Source organism: Lemur catta, chromosome 7 (genome assembly GCF_020740605.2).
Source record: "Lemur catta isolate mLemCat1 chromosome 7, mLemCat1.pri, whole genome shotgun sequence".
In the NCBI taxonomy this organism is placed as follows: Eukaryota; Metazoa; Chordata; class Mammalia; order Primates; family Lemuridae; genus Lemur; species Lemur catta.
In genome coordinates, this window is record NC_059134.1 from 91,942,199 (window position 1) to 91,962,537 (window position 20,339).

Consider the following 20,339-nt stretch of genomic DNA (forward strand, 5'->3'; position numbering starts at 1 on the left):
ACCCAGAACTGCAGATTTATGGGCTAAACAACGAGTGGGGTGGTTACATAACAATAAGAAACAGTTATACCCCTCACTCTCCCTCCTTTCCTCCACCAGAGTTGTGCAAAAGTCTTGGACGCCTTACTTAGGCCCAGGTACCTACAAGAAACTGACCCCATGTTCTCGCTAACAAGGACCTTGAGGTCTCCTGCCCCCTGCCCCTGGGCCACCTTTGGGGTGGGAGAATCTTCTGAGAGGCTGGGAAGCCCATGCCCATACCCCTTTGAGGTCTTGCCAAACTACTATCTCCTCCACCTCCAAGCTGGCCATTTGATATCTTCTCTCCAGGCTTGGTGGAGGGAGTCTTCTCTCCCTTTTCCCCACCTCCAGAACTCCTGGCTTCACTTCTGGAATGGACTAAAGAATTTCAAAAAGGTGGAGTCTCCCACTAGAAGCATCACTCTACTCTCTGCTCAGGGTGAGTCATGACAAAGCCATACTCCTACCACAAGAGAGGGAATGAAGACAGATCTGGGTGAGCCAACCCAGTGAGATATTCCAGTGAATGACTCTGCTATGGTTTGACTGTGTCCCCCAAATTTCATGTGTTGGAAACTTAATCCCCAAATTCATATGTTGATAGTATTTGAAGTCAGGGCCTTTGGGAGGTAATTAGAATTAGATAAGGTCATCAGGGTGGGGTCCTGATGATGGGACTGGTGGCTTTACCAGAGGAAGAGACCTGAGTTGACCACCCTTGCTATCTCATCATGTGATGCCCTCTACCGTGTTACGAGGCAGTAAGAAGGCTCTTACCAGACACAGCCTCTTGATCTTAGACTTCCCAGGCTCCAGAACTGTAAAAAATAAAAGTATTTTCTTTATAAATTACCCAGTGACATGGTTTGGATATTTGTCTCCTCCAAATCTCAAGTTGAAATTTTATCTCCAAGGTTGGAGGTGGGGCTGAGTGGGAGGTGCTTGGGTCCTGGGGGCGGGTCCTTCATGAATGGCTTGGTGCCCTCCCTGTGCTGATGGGCTCTCCCTCTATTAGTTCAAGAGAGAGCTGGTTGTTTAAAAGTGCCTGGTACCTCTTCCCTCTCTTACTCCTTCTTTCACCATGTGACACACCTGCTCCCCTTCACCTTCTGCCTTGACTGGAGGCTCCCTGAAGCCCTTACTAGAAGCAGATGCTGGCACCATGCTTCTGGTACAGCCTGCAGAACCAGGAGCCAATTAAACCTATTTTCTTTATGAATTACCCAGTATCAGATATTACTTTACAGTAATGCAAAATGAACTAAGACACCCAACCTGTGGCATTCTGTTACAGCAACAGAAAATGGACTAAGGCAGACTCAGATACACATCTACTCAACAACTGTCCATTAAACTTCCAGGTGCTGTTCTAGGTACTGGGGATACAAGGCCAAATGGCAGTGACACCACAAACCCAGAAAAGAACACACCTGTGTCCATCCACCCAGAGCCCACACCCCACCTTGATCATGCTTCAGGTACCTAAGAACCTGGAAAGCTCTGCCTAACTGGCCCAAGCCCACTTTTAAGACCAGCAAAGCCTCCCACCCAGGTCCATCCTCCTGAGGGTATATCCTGTCCCTGATGTGTGCACTTACATAGGGGTGACAAAGACATGGCTATAGGCAAAGTGTGTGGACAGAGTTTGGGCATGTGGACTGGGGTGTTCACATGCCAAAGTCATAGGCCACTTGTGACTCAGGACAGAGATGGGCCTAGGAAGAGGAGTGGGTGGGCTGAGGGCTGGAGTCAGGTTGACCCTCCCACACTACCATGTTTTTGCATAAAATTCCAAACAGTCCAAGAAGTCTAAATTTGAACACGATCTTCTTGGTCATTATAAAGAATATTTGTCAAGGTAGGATACATATATTTCATTTTATAGTCAGTTAAATGGTTAAATACAAGGTAGGTGGTCCTCCATTTGCATTCTTAACTTGGGCTGCCCTTGTTGGGGTAGGGCTACCCAACAGGACTAGGGCTCCAGGCTATGAGTCCTACAGGGAGACCCTACTCTATGGGACTCAGAGGATGGGGGGGCAGGTATGGCAGAGATTCCAGAAGCAGCCTACAGACTGCCTCCATGCTGCCACAGCTGCCTCCATCTCTAATCTGGAGTGGCAGAGACAGGAAGGGGTAGCAGATGGGACTAATGCAGGGAATGTCTGCATGGGGGGAAAGAGGGCTGACAGGATCCAGCTGTTTTGCCAATTGCCAGTCACCATCACAACCACCTCCAGCTTAGAGGGAGAGGGCATGAAGCAGGGTGGGGGAGGAGGGTATTTTATGCCCATTTTGCATGGGTTGGATAGGGTCAGGAGCTGGAACCCAGCTCATGTCAGAATAGCACAGTGCTTCTCAAAATGTGGACCCTGGACCAGAACCCACCTCATTTGGGATTTTATTAGGATCTTGACCTCTTGCAGGATAGATGGTGTCCCTCTGTGGGAAGGACAAGCAAATGGGACACTGTTGAGTTTAAAGCATTCCCCAGCCCCACTCCCCCAACTTGGTGTGGAGCTTCTGCGAAGGATACATTTCACTGGGAAGAGGACACTTCTTGAGCATGCACACATGCAAGCAGTGGGTCGCACCCGTCATGAACACTGTCACACTGAATCTTCAGCAGCCACCCTTAAGACTGGTATTATCGTTATGGCTGTTGTTATTATTCCCTGTTTAAGGGCTCATCCTAGAGAGGTTAAATACCTCGCCTCGCCCTGGGTTAAAAAGCTAGGAGGAGGCTAAGTCTGTGTGATTCTCAGACCACCCTAACTTCTTTACAGTTTGCTCAGCAGTGGTTCAAACTTGAGTGTGATTCACAATCACCCGGAGGCCTTATTAAACAAATTGCCCCACAGTTTCCCATTCAGTAGGACTGAGATGGGGCCTCAAAATACACAAGTTCCCAGATGACGCTGCTGCTGGTCTGAGGACCATGCTTTGAGAACTACTGTGCTGTGCTGGAATCCAGCTCCCTCCCCTGCTCCACCCAGGCAAAACGGTCATAATCATGCCCTCCCCACAATCTCCCCACAATGCTGCTCTTGTGAGATGCCAGTGAGATAATGGGAAGAAGGAAAGCGCTTTGTCAGCAGCACAGGTGAATGGGCCTGGTCATTAGCTGGTAACCTGCCGGAGGCTGGTCCCCTGAAGCCTGGGAGTGCAGAGGGCTGGGATGCAGGGCAGGACCCCACAGCCACCTAGAGATCTTTTGCAGCCCACTTTAATTCTGGGCCACTTCTTTAGGGGGAAAGCCAGCTTTGAGGGTGCAGGCCCGCAGCCCTTCCTGCCACCTCAACCAACCCCCATCCCCTCCCTCCCCCCAGGCAGCCTGCTGGGCACTGCCCCAACAGCAGCTGGCCTGGGCCACTTCCCCAGGGCCGGGCCAGGCAAGCCGGGGCAGCAGCACGCCTGTGATTCAGGACCTGGGGCCGGATCCCGCTCCCCACCGCCTCCCCCGTGAGAGTGAGAGCCTGGGACTCGTCTTCTCTAAGCTTTAAACTGGGCATCAGCAGAATGGGCGCAACATGAGTACCCGTGAGCTGTGGGAATTCAAGGGCCAGTACTTTTCACAGCGCTTGGCACAGAGCCTGGCCCTGGCAAGGGTTCAATCAATGAGAGCTGTTAGTATTTTCAAAAAGTGCCTGGGTCCAGGCTGCCTCCCGATAGAGGCCCCTGCTGGGAACGCAAACCGCTCCCACGCCGTTCCCCGCTTGCACCCGGATACCCCCGCCCTGGAAGACCAGTGTGGGGGCCCCCAGGGCTCCCTGCCCAGAGCTGGGGTTGGCGGGGCGCGACGGGGGAGGCGCGGAGGCCAGGCCAGGGCGGGGAGGGGGCGTGTCTGGGGCGTGGCCTCCCTGTGGAGGGCCGGGGGCGGGGAGGGGCGATGGGAGAGCCCAGGGGGCCGCCAGCCGCCGGGAGGAGACGGGGGCGAGGGCGGAGGGCCGCAGAGGGGCGGACCGTTAGGTAGGGCTGGGAGCGGGCAGGGCTCGGGCGGCCCGGAGGGCACCGAGTGCGGGAGGCGGCGGGGGCGGGGGCGGGTCTCACCCGCGAGTGGCCTGGGGGCGGGGCTGCCCGGGCTGGGGGCGGGGGGGCGCGGAGGCCGGGTGGGCGGGGCCTCGTCTGGCCCGACCCTCCTGCCTTCCCGCAGGGCTCGGGGGCGGGGCCGGCGGGCAGCCGAGGGGCGTGTCCTCCGGAGGGGCGGGGCCTGGCTGCGGCCGCTGCGTTCCCCAACCGCGTCCGGGAGGGGGACCGCAGAGGGACCGAGCCAAGCGCTGCGCAGTCGGACACTGACGGGGGAGCGAGCGGGCGACGCAGGGTTTGCAGCGCGGAGCAGAAACAGCCAGCAGGTAAGAAGAGGGGCAGGGGCCGGGGGAGGGGCCGGGGCAGGCCGGCCGGACAACCAGAAACAAAGTTAGTTTTCGCCCCCACTTCCGCAGCTGGCTCGGACAGCTTTCTCGCAAACAGTGAATGACAGGTCGGGGCAGCTGGTGGGGAGAAGGAACATTAGCCCGCGAGTCCTGAACCCCCAGTTCTCCGGCTCCCCCATGCACCAGCTCTGTGACCCCGGGTCTGTACCCAGACCTGGCTCTGGACCTCCGGTAGGTTCCAGTAGGAGGAAGTTGAACCAGGTGAACTCCACGCTCCCGTGGGGCCCTTTCTCGCTAAAACCCCGGAAGGACAGGCCTGGCAGGTGAGAGCAGGCTGCAGCTCAGCCACAGGTGTTCGCGCTGTCCAGTTCCTCTCCCTGCAAAATGGGACTGAGCGAAACGAATTGCTTTAAAGATCACACTGGTTCCTCGCATGGGACTCGAACCCACAAGTCCTGGGGAAGGGGAGCTCAAAGCAGGGAGGTTTCGATTCCCCCTTTACTCCCACCTCTCACCAATTCTGACATCTCAACTGAGCCAGGCTCTCTAAGACTTAAAGTCAGAAACTCAGCTGGTCAGCTGGGCTTTTCCAGGTGAGCTGGCCTGAGAGGCTGAGAGGGGGCGAAAACTGGGGCACAGTTCTTACCCTGGTGCGTGGGAAAAGACGGAAAAACAAACCTTGGGCCCAGCGTCAAGCCCTGGGCACCAGGGGCTCTTGCCGCATGCCCAGCGTTCATTTCTTGGGCTGGAGGGCTCTGTCCCTGGTGGTGGTGGGTGTCCTGTGCTGGCCACAGTAGCTGGGCAGCCTAGTTCAGTGGTCAAAGGCTTGGGGCTTTGGGACCAAACTGACTTGGATTCTACTGCCCCTCCAAACTTCAGTTTCCCTGTCTCTAAAATGGGGGTAATGACAGTATCCAACGGTAGTAGTGAGCACTAAATAGAATAATGTGTATACAGTGCTTGCCAAGCACCAGGCACCCAGCAAGGCCTCACTATGTGACAGCTGCCCTGATGTGGATGGGCAGGTGATGGGCTGGCTTCCTGCCAGGGAACAAACCCTTTTTGGGGGCGTGGAGGGGAAGGCTGGGGCTGGCTGCAGGCCCTCCTGACCTTGTGAGAGCCAGAAATTGCCACCTGCCAGCAACATCACTCTGTTCATTTGAGAGTTGGGGAGTGTGTCACCTGGAGCTGAGAGTGGCTGAGTTTTCTATATTGCATGAGATCGGAGAGTGTTTACTGCGTACCTACCATATACCAGACAGAGCTAGAGGATACAGAGGTGAACCAGCCAGACCTGGCTCCGTCCCCATCCTGAGTTGCTGACAATGAGGGCTGCCCCAGGCCCACCATGTCCTTGCAGGAGAGGATCACTCCCACCTAGGGCCCTGGGCCAGATGGGATTTCGTGGGTCTGTACTGCCCTGTGGCTGGAATCCAGCTATACCACTGCATGCTTGGCTTGGGGCTGAGGTGAGGGGCAGTGTGGGCACCTATTGTCTGTTTGAGCAGGGTCAGGCACCTGAAGAACACTGAGGGTGCTGCATGTTGGCTCCCTGCATCTTCCGTGGGGATAAGCTGTACACCGTGGAACCAGCTGGAAAATACTATGGGACAGAGTCTGATGGGAGGCTGCAGTGTGTGGAGGAGACAGTGCGTGTGTGCATGTAGGGCCAGGGGAAGTGTTCGGAAGAGGGGAGACACTTGAGAAACCAGGGTGGGGGTGGGGGAAGGAGATAAGGAGGATTCCTGGAGTTGGTGACACTTAAGCAGGACTGTCTCTTTGGGTTCCCAAGTCCTGGTTTGGCTTGCATCGACAGGGGGCCACAGACTCTCCAAGCATTTAAGTGGCAGAAGATTAGGGTTTGGTAAAGCGTGGACGGAGAGGGCCCGGTAGGTGGTGCCTATGGCGGGGAGGGGGCGATGTTCATTTCAGCAGTGCCCACCTAGTAAGCCTTTAACGGAAAGCCCTCCCAGCACCACCCCTGCCACACATGATGAGTGACAAGTGACCGTACAAGGCCCGCACCCTCAGGTTGCTTACCTTCTTAGGCAAGGGTCCCAGTGACTCTGACAGAAGATAAATGAAGAAAGGATTAAAGGGTCCTCAGGGCCGTAAGGATTGGGAGGGTTTCGGCAGCTAGAGTGAAGATGGTATCTTGGGCGGAGGAAAATGCCTAGGCAAAGGCGAGAAGGACAGCCTGTTCAGGGAATTCTTGAGAAACTACTGGGTTCTTCAGTCTGGCTGAAGTTTGGGACTGCAGCGATGTGTAGTGGGAGTGGTAGGTGGCATCAACTCGTGGAGGGCCTTGAATGCCAAGGTGAGAAGTTTGGGTTTAATTTGTAGAAAGTGGGAGCCCCTTTTGAGCAGGGAAGTAGCCCAACAAAGCGGTAGTTCAGGAAAGGCAGCCTGTGCCAGGAGTGCTGGGAGGAGGATCCAGCAGTGGTAATGAACCAGTGGCTGTGGTGACAGGGAAGAAGGAGTCTGGACGGTTTTGGGGACATCTGCAACTGGAAGTGAAAGAGGAGGCACCAGTCACAGAGAGAGCAAAGGCTCCGTCAGAGGATTGGGGGGTGTTCCTGCCTGCCTCTCTGTTCCCCTACCCTGCCTGGCCCCTGGTACACAGCAGGGGCTCAGGAAGGTGGCTGTATTGGGTGAGTGGGGGGCACTGGGGAAGGTCGTGAATGATCCAGAGGGGTAGGGAGGAGCCACCCAAGAAGGCCCTGTGTTCGCCCATGACCCATGACGGGGAGGCACCTGGGCCGAGTGGTGGAAGCCTGAGCCAGCTGGTAGGTCTGGGAGTGGGGTGGGAGGGAGAAGTGCCTCCCGGCCAGGCCTGGGGAGGACAAGGGTGAGAGGTTAGCCTTCTGCTGTATCTGGCAGGGGTGGCCAGTTAGGGCACAAGTTTCCCACAAGGGGGGCGGGGGTGGGATTCTGGTTTCTTTGGGCTCCTCTGAAGTTTCTGCCATGCAGGCAGCCCCCTCTTGAGGCCTGGAAGCCCTCGCTGGCCATCCCCCTCCACTCTGGGGACCCAACCCCTGTTCCCCTGAGGACTAGACTGTCCCTCCGAGCACACGGCTGAGCAGACCCAAGCCCCGAGCGTCCCTTCAGATTTGGAGCATCTGGGGCCAGCTGGCACCCCCTGGTTTTAACTTGGCCCCCTGCTCCAAACCGTTATACCCACTTCCTCCGCCCTACGGGAAGCTCAGAGGGGGGCGGTTATGATTTAATCAAGAGCATCAAACGGCCAGGAGTTGGCTCCGTGAGAGGCGGGAAGGGAGGGAAGAGCCAGGGCTGCTTGGCCGGGGCTCCTCCGAGGGACAGGACGGGGCCAGGGGTGGGGGGCCAGTTTAATCTCAGCAGGAACTGCCCTGCCCACCGCTTCCCCTCCTCTAAGCCTGGGGCCGAGGAGCTGGGAGGGAAGCCCAGAGGTAAACATGGTCCGCTGATGTGGGACGTGCCTCTCCCCTCCTCCCCTGGCCCGGCGCTGCCTGTGGAGAGCCGGCCAACCACAGGCCAGGGCCTCTGTGGCAGGCCCAGCCAGCGTCTCCCAGGGGCTGCGTGTTCCTGACTCACTCCCGGGGTTCCCCCTCCACTGTGGGTTTTCTGTCAGCAGCTGATTCACTCTGTGCTGACATGGAGGGGCAGCTGAGGGAGGAAAGAGGCCTGCATTGTGGTCCTTGGGGTTAGCTCTGCTCTTTGTGTGCTGTGTGACCTTAGGCAAGTTCCTTCTCCTCTCTGGGCTTCCTTCCCTGATCTGCTAATGGGGAGCTCTCGGGGTTCCGGGACCTGGGATCTATCCTTTGTAAAGTAGGGCACGTGTGTGCATGCCCAAATGTGCGTGCACACACCCCACAGCCTCAACGCGGTGGAGCTCGGCACCTCCCCTCAGATGGGTAGTACGTGGTCCCACCTCCCTGCCCTCCCTCCGTGGTTCCCCCACCCGCGGCGCCCTCACCTACCTTCTGCCCACCCACAGGTTAGGGACAGGGTACAGCATGGTGGCGAAGCGCTGGACTTTAGTGTTGCAGTCTTGGCCCTGCCAGTTCCTAGCTGTGGGACTCTTTCTGAGCCTCAGATTTTGAATCTGTAAAGGGGAATAATAATGGTAACTGCTTCCTAGGGTGGCCTGAGGAGAAAACAAAAACGTGCCGGTGAAAGACTTAGCATTTTTATACCTAGTACACACTCAGTGCTCGATAACCGAGAGCGCCGTTACTTTCTGTGTCTGGCTGCTCTTTCAAGGCTTGCGCCAGGCTCCCAGGGACATTCCCCGAGCACCTCCCTTCTGTCCAGGCCTCTGGCCTCTCCAGCATACATGTGTGCGTCACTTTCGGCCACGTGGTGCTCCCTGACTCTTGCTGGGGGTGGCTGGCGCTCCCCACTGTGACTCCCAGCTTGCTGAGGGGAAGTAGGTCCCTCCTCTACCTTCGCCCTCTCCTCTTGCTTGTCCGCACAGAGCCGGCACCTTCCACTTTGGTCCTGCTGTGTTGTAGCGTACAAAGTGTCTCCGTGAGCCCTGTTGGACAGGCACTGCCCTGTCCATCTCTATATCCTTGATTCCTGGCATGTGGCTTGGGAAATGATGGCTGAATTCTTGGTGGCGGGGGAGCAGGACCCAGCTCAGTGCCAGATACTTGGTGACACCTTGCCAAGGTGGAGCCAAGAAGCAGGGTCCACATGCCTCTGCCCTGCAGGCCTGTCCAGCCCACTCCTAGAACCTGGATCCAGGGAGATGGGAATGGGCCATGTAGCCTGGGATTGCTGGAGTTGGGACTTCCGCTTCCCTTGTGAGACCTGGCCTTTACCCTCCTGGGAGGGGAACAGCTCAACTTCCTCCAGCCCAGTGAGGGGCCACTCTGGCCTTCAGTGAACTCGAGCCAGAAAAGGCATCTCCGAGTCAGCAGTTGTTTGTGGAAGGTGCTAAGACCCTGTGGGGACTCTGGCTAGGCCCGGGGGAATGGGATGGTGCCGTTCAGGAAGTCCATCCCGGACCTCATCCGTGCAGACCTCCTGGTGTGTGGCTCTGGGAAGCACCACTCTCCCCTCTGACTTCTCGCCTTGCAGTGGAGGTTTCTGTCCCTTCTTTGGGCTCAACCCCTGACCTTCCCTGCTGTGTTGAAGGGTGATCGGCATGGGAGTTGCTCAGAATTCTGGGCCTGGGCTCTTAGGGCCGATGCGGAGAAGTGGACAAAACGCTGGAGGCTGGGCGTTAGGAAGCCTGAGCTCAAATCCTGGCTCTGCTGTGGAGCTGCAGAGTGATTGTGGCCAGGGAGGTGACCTGTGGACTGGTTCTCTTACTCTCAGGCAGCAAGTGCTCCAGAAGCCTGCTGGGGTCCCCGGGGCTGGTGCCCAGGGAAGTGGGAGAGAAACCCCAGGCAAGGTCACAGACTCCGGAATCAACCTGCCTGTGACGATTCCCACCTCTGCTACTTACCAGCTGAGTGTGACCTTGTGCAAGTGTCTTAACCCCTCTGTGCCCCAGTTACAGCATCTGTAAAATGGACCCAATAATAGTACTTACCTCGTAGGGTTGTTTGAGAAGGTTTTTGCTTACGATATTTAGAAAGCATTTAGGACAGTGCCTGGCACGTAGTGAGTGCCATGTATATTCCTGCTGGTTTGGGTAGTTTTACTAATAGGAAACAGATGTACGTCTTTGGGAGACAGGAGAGCCTGGGAATAGCTGAGTACGGGGATCAGGGGACCTGGGCTTTGCTCCCAGCTTCTCCTTTATTTGCCATGTGACCTTGGGCAAGTTATGGTCCTTCTTGGGCTACAAAACTATAACTATTATCCTGCACTTGCTATACTTGGCTTTTGTAAATGAGGCACATGTGATGCCACAGTGGGCAGCTGCCAGCTTTTATCCAGTGAATGGACTCCCGGGGGCCAGGCCCATTGTCCTGCATGGAGACAGCCTGGGGAAGAAGGCTGTAGAGGGGCAGGTCCCAGCGGTTGCAGATACTGAATAGCTGAGCCTACTCAACAAAGCCCAAATGGAGATGAATATATTTAAATACACTGAATATATAATTATGTAGATTACATTACAGACCTTTATTATCTTTTTATTTTTCCTACTTTCTGAGTCTTCTGCGGTGAGCCCATATTATTTTTATGCTCAAGAAAAAACACACTCATATGATAAAGCTATAAAGAACTTACCATACATATTTAAATAAAAGTGTATTATATGAACCTGAGATCACATTGAGGTTTGTGTTGTGAATAAACCATATTTTTCTTCATATTTTTTCAAAGGAGGGGTGGGGTGTCGGTTTGAAGTGAGTATCAATTTGTCAAGCCCCAAAAGACTTCGAGAGAGTGTCTTTGGACACCAGCCTCGCAGCCTGGGCGACTAGAGTCAGATAGGGATGGGAGTGTAATCCGGCCTCCCATGCGGCGGACACACCCCGAGTGTTAGGTGGTGTTTAGAAAGAAAGCTTTTCAACAGTAGTTGAGATCAACCGGCTTAATAAACTTTCTGAGCCTCAGCTTTCTCATCTGTGAGGATTAAATGAGCTAAACTCACGTGGAAGCTGGAACGCCAAAAGGAAGCTGACCAGAGAACATGGCTTTAGATCCGGGGCCCGGAGAGTTTGCTGACTGTCTGCCCTGGAACTGGCAGCGTTTATCAGTCCAGCCACAGGCAGTGCTAGAAGGAAGCCAGCGTCCCAGCAGGCCCAGGTGGCAGGAGCAGAGAGCAGCCCAGGTGGAAGGCTCCTTGCAGGTAACCTGGTTCAGCAAGGGGCGGGCCCAGCCCAGCACGACCTGTGTGTCTCCCAGACGGACTAATCAGATAAGCCACTCTTGAGTCCCGGGCTGGGAGTGAAGCCGAGGGGCGGGGCAAGGCCTGAGGTGTTTCCCGGGTAGAGGTCCCTTGATAAGGAAACAAATGGAGAGGGGAATATGTGTTCCTACTGATACGTACAAGGCGTTTCCGATGATACCCGGTGTGCAGTAAGCACTCAGTAAATGTTAACTTGTTGCTGATAATAATTACAATTAGTAATCACACTACTACAGTTGGAAAATCATCTCCCACTCACTGTCTTAGGAGATGGAACACTAGAACACTGTTGCAATGGGACCTGTGACGTGTCATCATTTGTAGAGGAAATAGAAACTTGGTGGGGGAGGATTGATCTGCAGGAAGTGGATGTCTAGATTTTGGGTCACCTTCGGTCATATGGATACTCCTCCTCCCTGACCCCTCACTTCTCTGAGCACACAGTGGCAGAGTCATTGAGGCAGGGAGATTGTGTCATCTACTCTGGCACTAGGCATTTACTGTCTATTCCAAAAGTCCCCTTTCTCTCTGGCCCACACTCTCTCCTGGTAGGGTCAGGCAGCAGGCTCCTCTTTTGCCAGGAGACAGGATAGGATGGTATCACGGTTCTCCAACTGTGTGTGTGTGTGTGTGTGTGTGTGTGTGTGTGTATCAAGAGTCCCTGGGGATTCCTGCAGGTTGCAAGTGGGGAACCCCTGGGGTTGTGTCTGCAGCTTAGAGGTTCCACTGGCCCCACAGGCACTGATGTTGGCCAGACCTAAGCATGGGCCAGCTCTGCCCTGCAGTGTCTGCTTGTGTCTGGGCAAATTTCTCAACCTCTCAGAGCCTTGCCTTCTGTGAGGATTAAATGAGATAATTCTGGTAAAGTGCTTATTGGCAGGCCTAGGGAAGAGTGCACTCTCGATAAAAGCCAGAGATTAAGAGTGATGATGGTGAACAAAGGCTGCTCTTGCCACTCCTTTGGGGGAAATGACAGGGAGTCCTCCTCCCCAGAGGCTGAGGTCCCTGATCTAGAGTGAGGGAGCTTTTCGGGGCTGCCTGGAGCTCTGGGGTAAGCAGGGGCCTTAGGCCTCTGTGGTCTTGATCCCAGTCAGACTCTCTGAGCCCAGCCTAGACCTGGGTGCTCTTGGCATAGAGTTGAGAGCAAAGGTAGGAGCTTGTGTCTAGAGTCACAGGATCTTGGTGTTGTGAGCAGCTCTATAGTTCACTGAATCAACCTACCTACCTAGTCTGATCCCATGGACAACACCCAGCCCTTGCTTGCACACTGCAAGGCTTGGAGAGCTCACGACCTTTCATCTCTAGGCAGATCTGACTCTTAGAAAAATGTGGCATAGAATTTGAGCAAACCCACACTCCCTTAGCTTCCACTTGTTGGTCCTGATCATGCTTGCTGAGACCATGTGGAATGTCGACATTCCCTGGTGGGACCAAATCTTGTACAGGGACCCCAGGCCAGCAATTCTGACATAGGAAAGAGACGTTTTTAAAAACTTTCATCTCCATTTGAACCAAATGGCCATAAAAAGTCCCCCTAAACTTTCTGATTATCGAAGAAAGAGTTTTTGTGGAAAATTTTGGAGGGTAAGGAACATATGTACAAAAGGAAATAACCACTCAGAGATAACCGCAGTGAACAGTGTGGTGTTTTGGCTTTTGGAAACCGCACACACACAAGATTGGGATTATACCACGTGAACCACTTCCTGTACTGCCATTTTTGGCTTAATATTGTATGGGGGGATTTCTCCGTGGGATTGAATGTTCTTCTGGAGCATTTCTCAGCCCTGCAGTATCGCACCCATGAATCCACGGTGACCTGGTTGAACGTTCCCCTGCTGTTGCACATTTAGGTCCCTTGAATTTTTCATTAGTATCCACATTGCTATAGTGACCACCTCGTCCGTGTGTATATTTTGTGCTCAAGCCAAATGAGCACCAAAGAGTGAATTCCTAGAAGCAGCTTTCCCGTCAGGTGGGTTTTAAACCCAAGGTCTGAAGACCAGAATCCTCCACCACAACATGGCCCCCAGTTTAGCTCCAGCCCCACTGTGGGGGAGGGGTGCTGGCTGTCCCTTGTGCTAGGTGGCAAACCCACAGAAGGAAGGGAGCAGACTCTCGGGTGTGCGTGTCTGTAAAAGAGACAGAGATGGACAGAGAAAGACAGATATGGGGGCAGTTTCTCTCTAATTACAGTCTCACTTTTGATCTCCCTCCTCTCTCCTCTCTGGGAGCCTGTGGTGTCATTAACTAATCATGGGCTCTCTTTACTATTTAATGACCTCTCCCCACGGTGACTCCTTCTTCCCCAGCAGCCTTCTGGAAACCAGGGAGTGGGCAGATGAGCCGGTGGGGGGGACTTTCCCCGGAATTGGAGGTGGGTAGTGGGAGTGGTTCTCACGCTGACACTTGGAGGGTTTGTGAAAGCCCAGGTCGCCGGGCCCCACCCCCAGAGTTTGATTCTGTTGATCCGGGGTGCAGCCTGAGAACGTGCATTTCTAGCATGTTCCCGGGAGACGCTGCAGCTGCTGGCCCCGGACCACACTTTGGGAAGCAGTGGAGCGGTGGAACGGGGCAGGGCGGGGCTCTGTGGTGAGTTTTAGCTCCGGGTGCTGCTGACAGGAGGAACCTTGTCCTGTTTAGTAAAGGCTCATCCTGTGAGGCCTGAACCCCCATTCCGCCTTCCATCTCCCCCACCCCCCCCACCCCACCCGCTACATCTCTAATATGTGTTTTGCATGTAGTGGGGACTTCATGTGCAGGAGGGCAAAATGATTATCACCATCCCCACTTCACAGGAAGGGCAACAGGCTCTGACAGGTGACCTGCTATGCCCAAGGATGCCCTGAAAGCTGGCAGGAGCTCTCATACCGGAACCCTGGCCCTGTCCCACCCCCCACCTGCACCCCACCCCGACTTCTCCCATGCACGTCTGGTGCAGAAGCAGAGATGCCTTCCCTGCCCACCACACCTGCCCAAGGAGACCCCAAGTGAGGGGCCCGGGGAGGCAGGTTCCCCCACACCGCCTCTGAGCCAGGGTCTTGCTCCACTTCTTACCCTCCCACTAACCATTCAGTAACGTGATCTTCTTCCAAGGTCTAGTGTTCTCCAGCCAGTTTAGGTTCCCAGTTATTGTTCTGGGCAGGTTTTCTGGGAAGCCGGAAACTTTCTCCTGCCAAGTCTGGGCTCTGCCTGGCGGGCACAGCGGAGGGAGGGGACAGAGCCCTCACCTGTTGAGCGTCTAGTGTGTGTGCCAGGCCCTGCCCTGGGCCCTTTGCAGCCTCTCCAGGCCGAGGTTATTATCAGTCCCTCCCTATTTTACAGATGAGGAATCAGAGGGTCCAGGAGCTGAAACAACTTGCCCAGGGTCACAGAGCTGAACAGGGCAACGCTGGGCTTTCAATACCAAACTCCAAGGCTGGGCCTGGCCTGGGGTGGCAGCAGGCCCTGGGCAGGAGGGAGCTGGGGTGTGGGGGAGGCAGCCTCTGCCCCACCTGCCATCCATGCAAACAGGGTCAGAGCTCTCTTGGGATTCAAGATCTCTCAGTGCAAGAGCCCTGGCCTAGTTATCGCGAGACCCAGTTCAAATTCTGCTCCACTGCTGTCTGGCTGTGTGACCTTGGGCAAGTCACTCCCCCTCTTGGGGCATCTGAGTCCTCATTTCCCATAATGATCCCTTCTGCTTTATGGTTGCTGGCAGTGGGAACTTTCTCACGTACTTCTCCCCTGAAGCCCTCCAGCGCCCTGTGAAATAGGCAGGGAGGGTGTCATTACTGAGCCCATTTTCGCAGACGATGACAGGGCAGTGAGTGAGCTGCCCAGAATCCTGCAGCGAAGGAGGTGCTCAGCCGGGACTCGAAGGTGCGTTGTCTTTGCGCCTCGTCCTGCCCCTGGCCCTCAGGGAGAGAGAGCTCTGGGCTCCTCTCTCTTCTCAGCCTTAAGGTTAAGGATCCCAGGGTTCTTAGCTGGGCTGGTGCAAGGGGCCCAGGACCCCAGGAAAGCTGGCTGGGGGTCCTCACTCTGGGCCAGGAACCCATGGGGAGGGGAGATAAGGTGGTCCAGGCTGTCCCTGTCACCGGCTCCTGCCCAGACCTTGCATTCAAGGCCCCTGGTGATGGGGAGAAGAGGGTCCAGCCCAGGTTCCCCCCTGGCTTCTCCTGGGGACTGCACCTCTCTTCCAAAGTGCACCATGCAGAACTTTCCAGACTCCCACACCTTGGTGCCGGGGCCCTGCGGCTCTGCCTGAATGCCATCACCTCCTCCCATCTCCTGACCTGAATCTTCCTCATTCTTCCAGGCCCGGCTCCAGCCACCTTCCTCCCTCGGGGAAGCCTTGGCTCTCTAGCCGAGCCAACTCAGCCGTCTCAGGTTCTGTCCTGGGGTGAGCTGGCTAACCAGTTTGGTTAACTCCCCGGCTAAGCCTGAGAGCAGGGACTGTGCTGGGTCCAAGCCCCTCCCGGGCCTGGCAGGGCTCAGGGTGGTTGAACCCGTGTGTGCTAGGGATGGGTCAGCCTCAGACCTGTGACTCTCAGGCTGTGACCTTGAGCAAGTCACTTGTCTTCTCTGAACCCTGGCTTCCTCCTTCTAGAAATATTCCTCACTGAACACTTGTGATGCTTGCGGGAGGTAAGTGCAGAACACGCAGCACTGACGTCTGGTGGGCTCCAGGTGCTCAGGAAGTGCCCATTCCCCTTCCCCGCAGTGGGCTCAGGCTACACGCTGCCTCCATCCGCCCCAGCCCCCTTGAGGCCTGGGTTAAGGCCCGAATAGTATCAGCTCTAGGTGGGGCAAGGATTGGGCAGAGGGTCGGAATCAGCTGCAAAAACAGAGGTCTTTAATCGGGCTCTGTCAGCTCCAAGTTGTGGCCCTGACTGGGCACAGCACCAACCTCCCTGAGCCTCAGTTTCCAGATCTGTAGAAGGCGAATGTTCATGTATCGCCTGGGTTGTCCTCGGGATCACACAAGGTCAGCGAACAGGAGACCAGGGGATGGGACCCAGGTGACAGAGGGCTCCCTCCCAGGAGCCTTGAGTCAGGCCAGTGGCTGCTCATTTACATACCCAGTTTCCTCCCGAGAAACAAGCAGTCCCGTTTTCCCCTGGACACCCGGAGGCCCTGCAGGCCTGTGCGCTCTTGGCTCTGGGCCTGGCTCGCTGGGTCGCCCTGGAGAAGCAGCGTCTCTCTTTGCTCCTTTCTTCTTGTGGGAGGTGAGCCCCAAAGCCAGCCCAGGTGTGAGGCCCTGTGTGACCACCTGAGACCACGGTGGTGTCACCGCATGTCCGTGCCTGGCCGCTGGGGACACAGCCCCTGTCCTGGAGCGCCTAGAACCTTTCCTTTCCATTTCGCTCTGTGTGTACCTCTGGGCCCCCTGCCCTTCCCAGCCCTTTGCAGACAGACCTCACAGCGCGATGATCATTGCGCTTCCCTTTACTGTGCTGCGGTGTGTAGGTCCTCGAACCCACACCTCCCTCTAAGACAGGAACGAGCTGTTTCCCAGAGAGGGAGATGAACTTGCCCACAGCCAGCACTCACTGCCCTCTCTGCCAGCTCTCGTGCTGCTCAGCTTCCTGGCTAAACTCCCAGAGGCCTGCCTCTCGCATCAGGAGTCGGAAGTGGGTAGGCCCCTGAGCGGAGGAGAGGGTGGCAGGGTGCTAGGTCTCCAGGACCCGGGGGGAGGGTCCCAGATGTCCAGCCTGCATTAGGAGCTGGCATGGGGACTGTCCCCACTGCACAGACAGGTAAGCTGAGGTTTAGGGAAGGGGAGTGATTGATTACAGGACAGAGCTGTCTGGGCTTGTTCCCTTTCTTTCTTCCTCCCCAGGCCCCCGAGGGCTGGAGTGGAGGGGGTTCCACGAGGCTAGTTGGGACCCGGGTGCTCGTTCTGACTTAGCTGCCGCTGGCAGAGGTCAAGTCCCTTCTCCTTGGCACAGTTTCCCTATGGGGCTCTGAGTGGCCTGGCTCTGAGAACGGCAGCGTGAGAACCAGGGGATAGGCGGGTCCCTCAAGGAGGCCACAGGGGAGGCAGGGCTCTTGGCTACCAGACAGGGTGAGGGGAGCACGCAGGGCAGCCTCGGGGGTGGCCCCACACGGGCCGGGCTGGCTCCGGTTAAGGCCTGAGCTGTGTCAGCTCTAGGTGGGGCAAGGACTGGGCAGAGGGACGGCATCAGCTCCTAACACAGAGGCCTTTAATCAGGCTCTGTCAGCTCCACAACTTGGCACTCATTAAAGGCCACTGGCTCCCGGGCTGGGGGCTGCCTGGATCGGCTGGCCTGGACTTCCCTGCAGGGACCAGAGAGGGCCTGGGGGTCCACAGGTTGGCGCTGTGGATGCAGGGGAGGCTCCATTCACCGGGGAGTCTCTCTCTGTCTCTCTCACTCTCCCCGCCCCTCCCCACCACCCCGGCAGACAAGCCAGAACATCTCTTGAGGCCCTGGCAGGTTGGCAGCCCACGGCCACCCTGGCTGAGCCCACCCGGAGCGGGCTAGAGGCTGCCCAGGCCACTCAGCGATCCCAGAGGAGAGGCCCAGGGCCGTGGGGAGGGGGCCCGACAGGCCGTGCTGGTTCCCTTTTGTTTCCAGCTTTCCTGCCGGAGCTGCCAAGTGTCTGGGCTGGTTGAATAGCCACTGCCCCGCCTGGGAACCAGGGGCCCACTGAGTGGGAGGCGCAGTCCTTCATTCTGTCCTCGGAGGGCCCAGGGCCCTGCAGTTGACTGTGGAAGTGGATTTCCCAGGTCACCCCTCGCCAGAGCTGGGCTCCTGGCATGGGCAGGGCTGGGGTCTGAGGCCTGTGCTGGCGACGTTGCCCTGGATACTCTGGGTGTTCCGGGGCTCTCAGGATGTAAAGGGAGAGACTTAGAAAGACGATAGCAGGAATAGGGAGAGAGGAGGCAGAGGGAGGGCCCAGGGGAAGCACAGACAGAGATGGGGACACCTGCAGAGTGAAGAGACAGGTGAGGGAGGAGAACTGGAGGAGAGAAAGGTGAGGCTCCAGAGAGCACGCCCTCTCCTCCTCCCCTGGGCTGGACTGCCGCTAGCTGGGTCTCAGCCAGGAGGACTCCTGCCCCCACCCCCACCCCCACCTGTCTGTGGCTTTACCCCAGGATCCGTGGAAAGAGCCTTGCACCGTGTGCAGCACTTTGCCTTCCCTGTGTCTCATCACCCCTCTCTCTGCCCGTCAGGTACCCCTAAAGCCCAAATGGCTCTCAGGCCTAGGAAGGTGCTGAGACCTTAGTCTGGGGAGGCAGGAAGCACTAGCCCATTTTACAGACTGAGGAACTGAGGCTCAGAAAAGTTAAGTGACAGGATGAGGTAGACAGAGCCAGGATCGCACCCATGTCTGTCTGACACCCACCTTAAATAATCAAGGTAATTAGGGCTGCCACATAGTGCTCCCTGAGGGTCTGTGCAGGAGAGTGTTCTGGGAAGGCTGCCTGGAGGAGGTGGCATTACAGCTGCCCTGTCCCTAGCTTCCTGAGCTCAGTGACTGAGGGGCCTGCCTGCTGTCATGTGGTGTTCCTGATTAGACTCCCCAGCCCTCTACCTAATCGCCCTGCTAAGGGGCCACACCCTTTTCTTAGCCACCTGCCTGGCTGGGCTCTAGGATGCTGACCGCTGGTGCCTCGTGTGGCCCCAGAGTGTCTCGGTTAGGTCTGGAGGCTTGGCTATAAAACCCAGTTAGCATACGTTGGGCCTTGGTGGGGTTATTTGAATTACTTGTCATTTGCAACTGTTTCTGCAGGCAGCATGGCGTGACAGTGGAGCATGGGCCAGACTGTCGGGGTTCAGGCCCCTGCTCTACCAGCTGCGTGACTCTGGGCAAGTCCTTTACCACCCCGAATCTCAATGTCTACAGCTGTACGATGGGGTTAAAAGCGGTGCTTGTCTCAGAGGGTCATCGCCAAGGATAAACCGAGCCACGTGAAGTGCTTAGCACAGTCTCTGGCAAGTAGTAACTGTGCAGAAGTGTTAGCTTTTAGTATTGCTAAACACCAAGACTGTTACAAAAAGCCTGTCTTCTCCCTCAGAGGGAGTGTTCCGAGGAGGTGGAGTTGCCGTGCTGCTCTGTGATTATGTTGGTGTGTAACTGCTCGTGTTCATGTCTGTGCCCCTGCCGGCCGGCTGCTCCCTGAGGGCAGGGATGGGCTGGAGTCGTTCACTTCCTGCGTCCAGCCCCGGCCCATCCTGGAGTGGGGATTCGCTGCATGCGGTGGGCAGTGGCTCAGGACGGAAGCTCTGAGCAGAGTGGCCACTTGGGAGCCCCCTGGCAGGGCAGGCCCTCTGGACTCATGAGCCATCTGTTGTTCTGGGGGGAAGGCATGCTGTCCCTTTTGAGGTCCCCTCTGAGGGCTAGGCCTGGTCTCATGTCCTGCTGTTTCAGCCTGGCCCTCTGTGTCTGCCTCCCGCATGGCTGGCCGGTGGAGGGTGAGGATTCTGGACTGCTGTGTGTCCGTTACGCCTGCACACCCCTGGCCGCACCCCTGGATGCGCCGGGACCCGGGCATCGCCCCTTTAACACCTGGCTTCAGTGGCGAAAGGCAGCATCACAAATTAGGTAGGACATCGGACTCCAGAGTCAAACCTCAGCTGTGCCACTGTCCGCTGTGTGACCAGGGCAAGTGCCAGCACCCCCTGAGCCCCAGTGATCCTGCTTGGGGCTCGGGGGGTTGAACAAGATTAGTGAAGCAATGTTCACATGGCAGGGGCTTTCATATATAAACGTGCCTTTTGCTTCTCAGTCTTCCCTCTGCCCAACCTCCATTTCGAGTTCTTAGGTGGTGGTGACTTCCCAGGGTGGTCTGCAGGACCCCGTGTCTGCCCATACCTCAAGGGACAACCTCTATGCAACCTCCTTGCTACGGGGCCTAAGAGGACCTCTTCCCAGAGTCCCCTGCCTCCGTCATGCTCGCATCCTAGGGTGAGCAAGCTGATTCTGCCTTCCTCCCAGACTTGCCTAGATAGCGTATTTTACAGATGGGAACACCAAGGCTCGGTGTGGGTAGGCGACTCGCCAAAGGTCACACTACCCCAAGAAATGAGATTGGAATTTAGGTCTCTCTCAAAGTCCATACTGTGATCTGGTGCATTATTCCGCCTCTAGCCATGGGGCCAGGAGAGGGTCTCTAAAGGTGTCTGACACCTGAGAGCCCACCTGGGGAT

At 56.4% G+C, this 20,339-nt stretch overlaps 1 protein-coding gene and 1 long non-coding RNA gene across 3 annotated transcripts in view; one reads left to right on the forward strand and one right to left on the reverse strand.

The window, feature by feature from the left end:
• Positions 1–825: 825 nt before the first annotated feature.
• On the reverse strand, positions 826–8,473 carry LOC123642625. Its single transcript, XR_006736497.1, has 3 exons — positions 8,354–8,473; positions 6,435–6,460; positions 826–839 (listed from the first exon to the last, which is right to left on the reverse strand). It is a non-coding gene; the product is annotated as an uncharacterized LOC123642625 (long non-coding RNA).
• Positions 4,237–20,339, forward strand: part of CD82 (CD82 molecule) — a 48,752-nt gene continuing 32,649 nt past the window's right edge. Inside the window, exon 1 of one of the 2 annotated variants that reach the window (XM_045557868.1) lies at positions 4,237–4,373. The gene's annotated coding sequence lies outside the window, so the exon portion shown is untranslated. Of the gene's footprint in view, positions 4,374–7,024; positions 7,046–20,339 lie in introns of those variants that run through there. The other variant, XM_045557869.1, reaches the window with a different exon arrangement.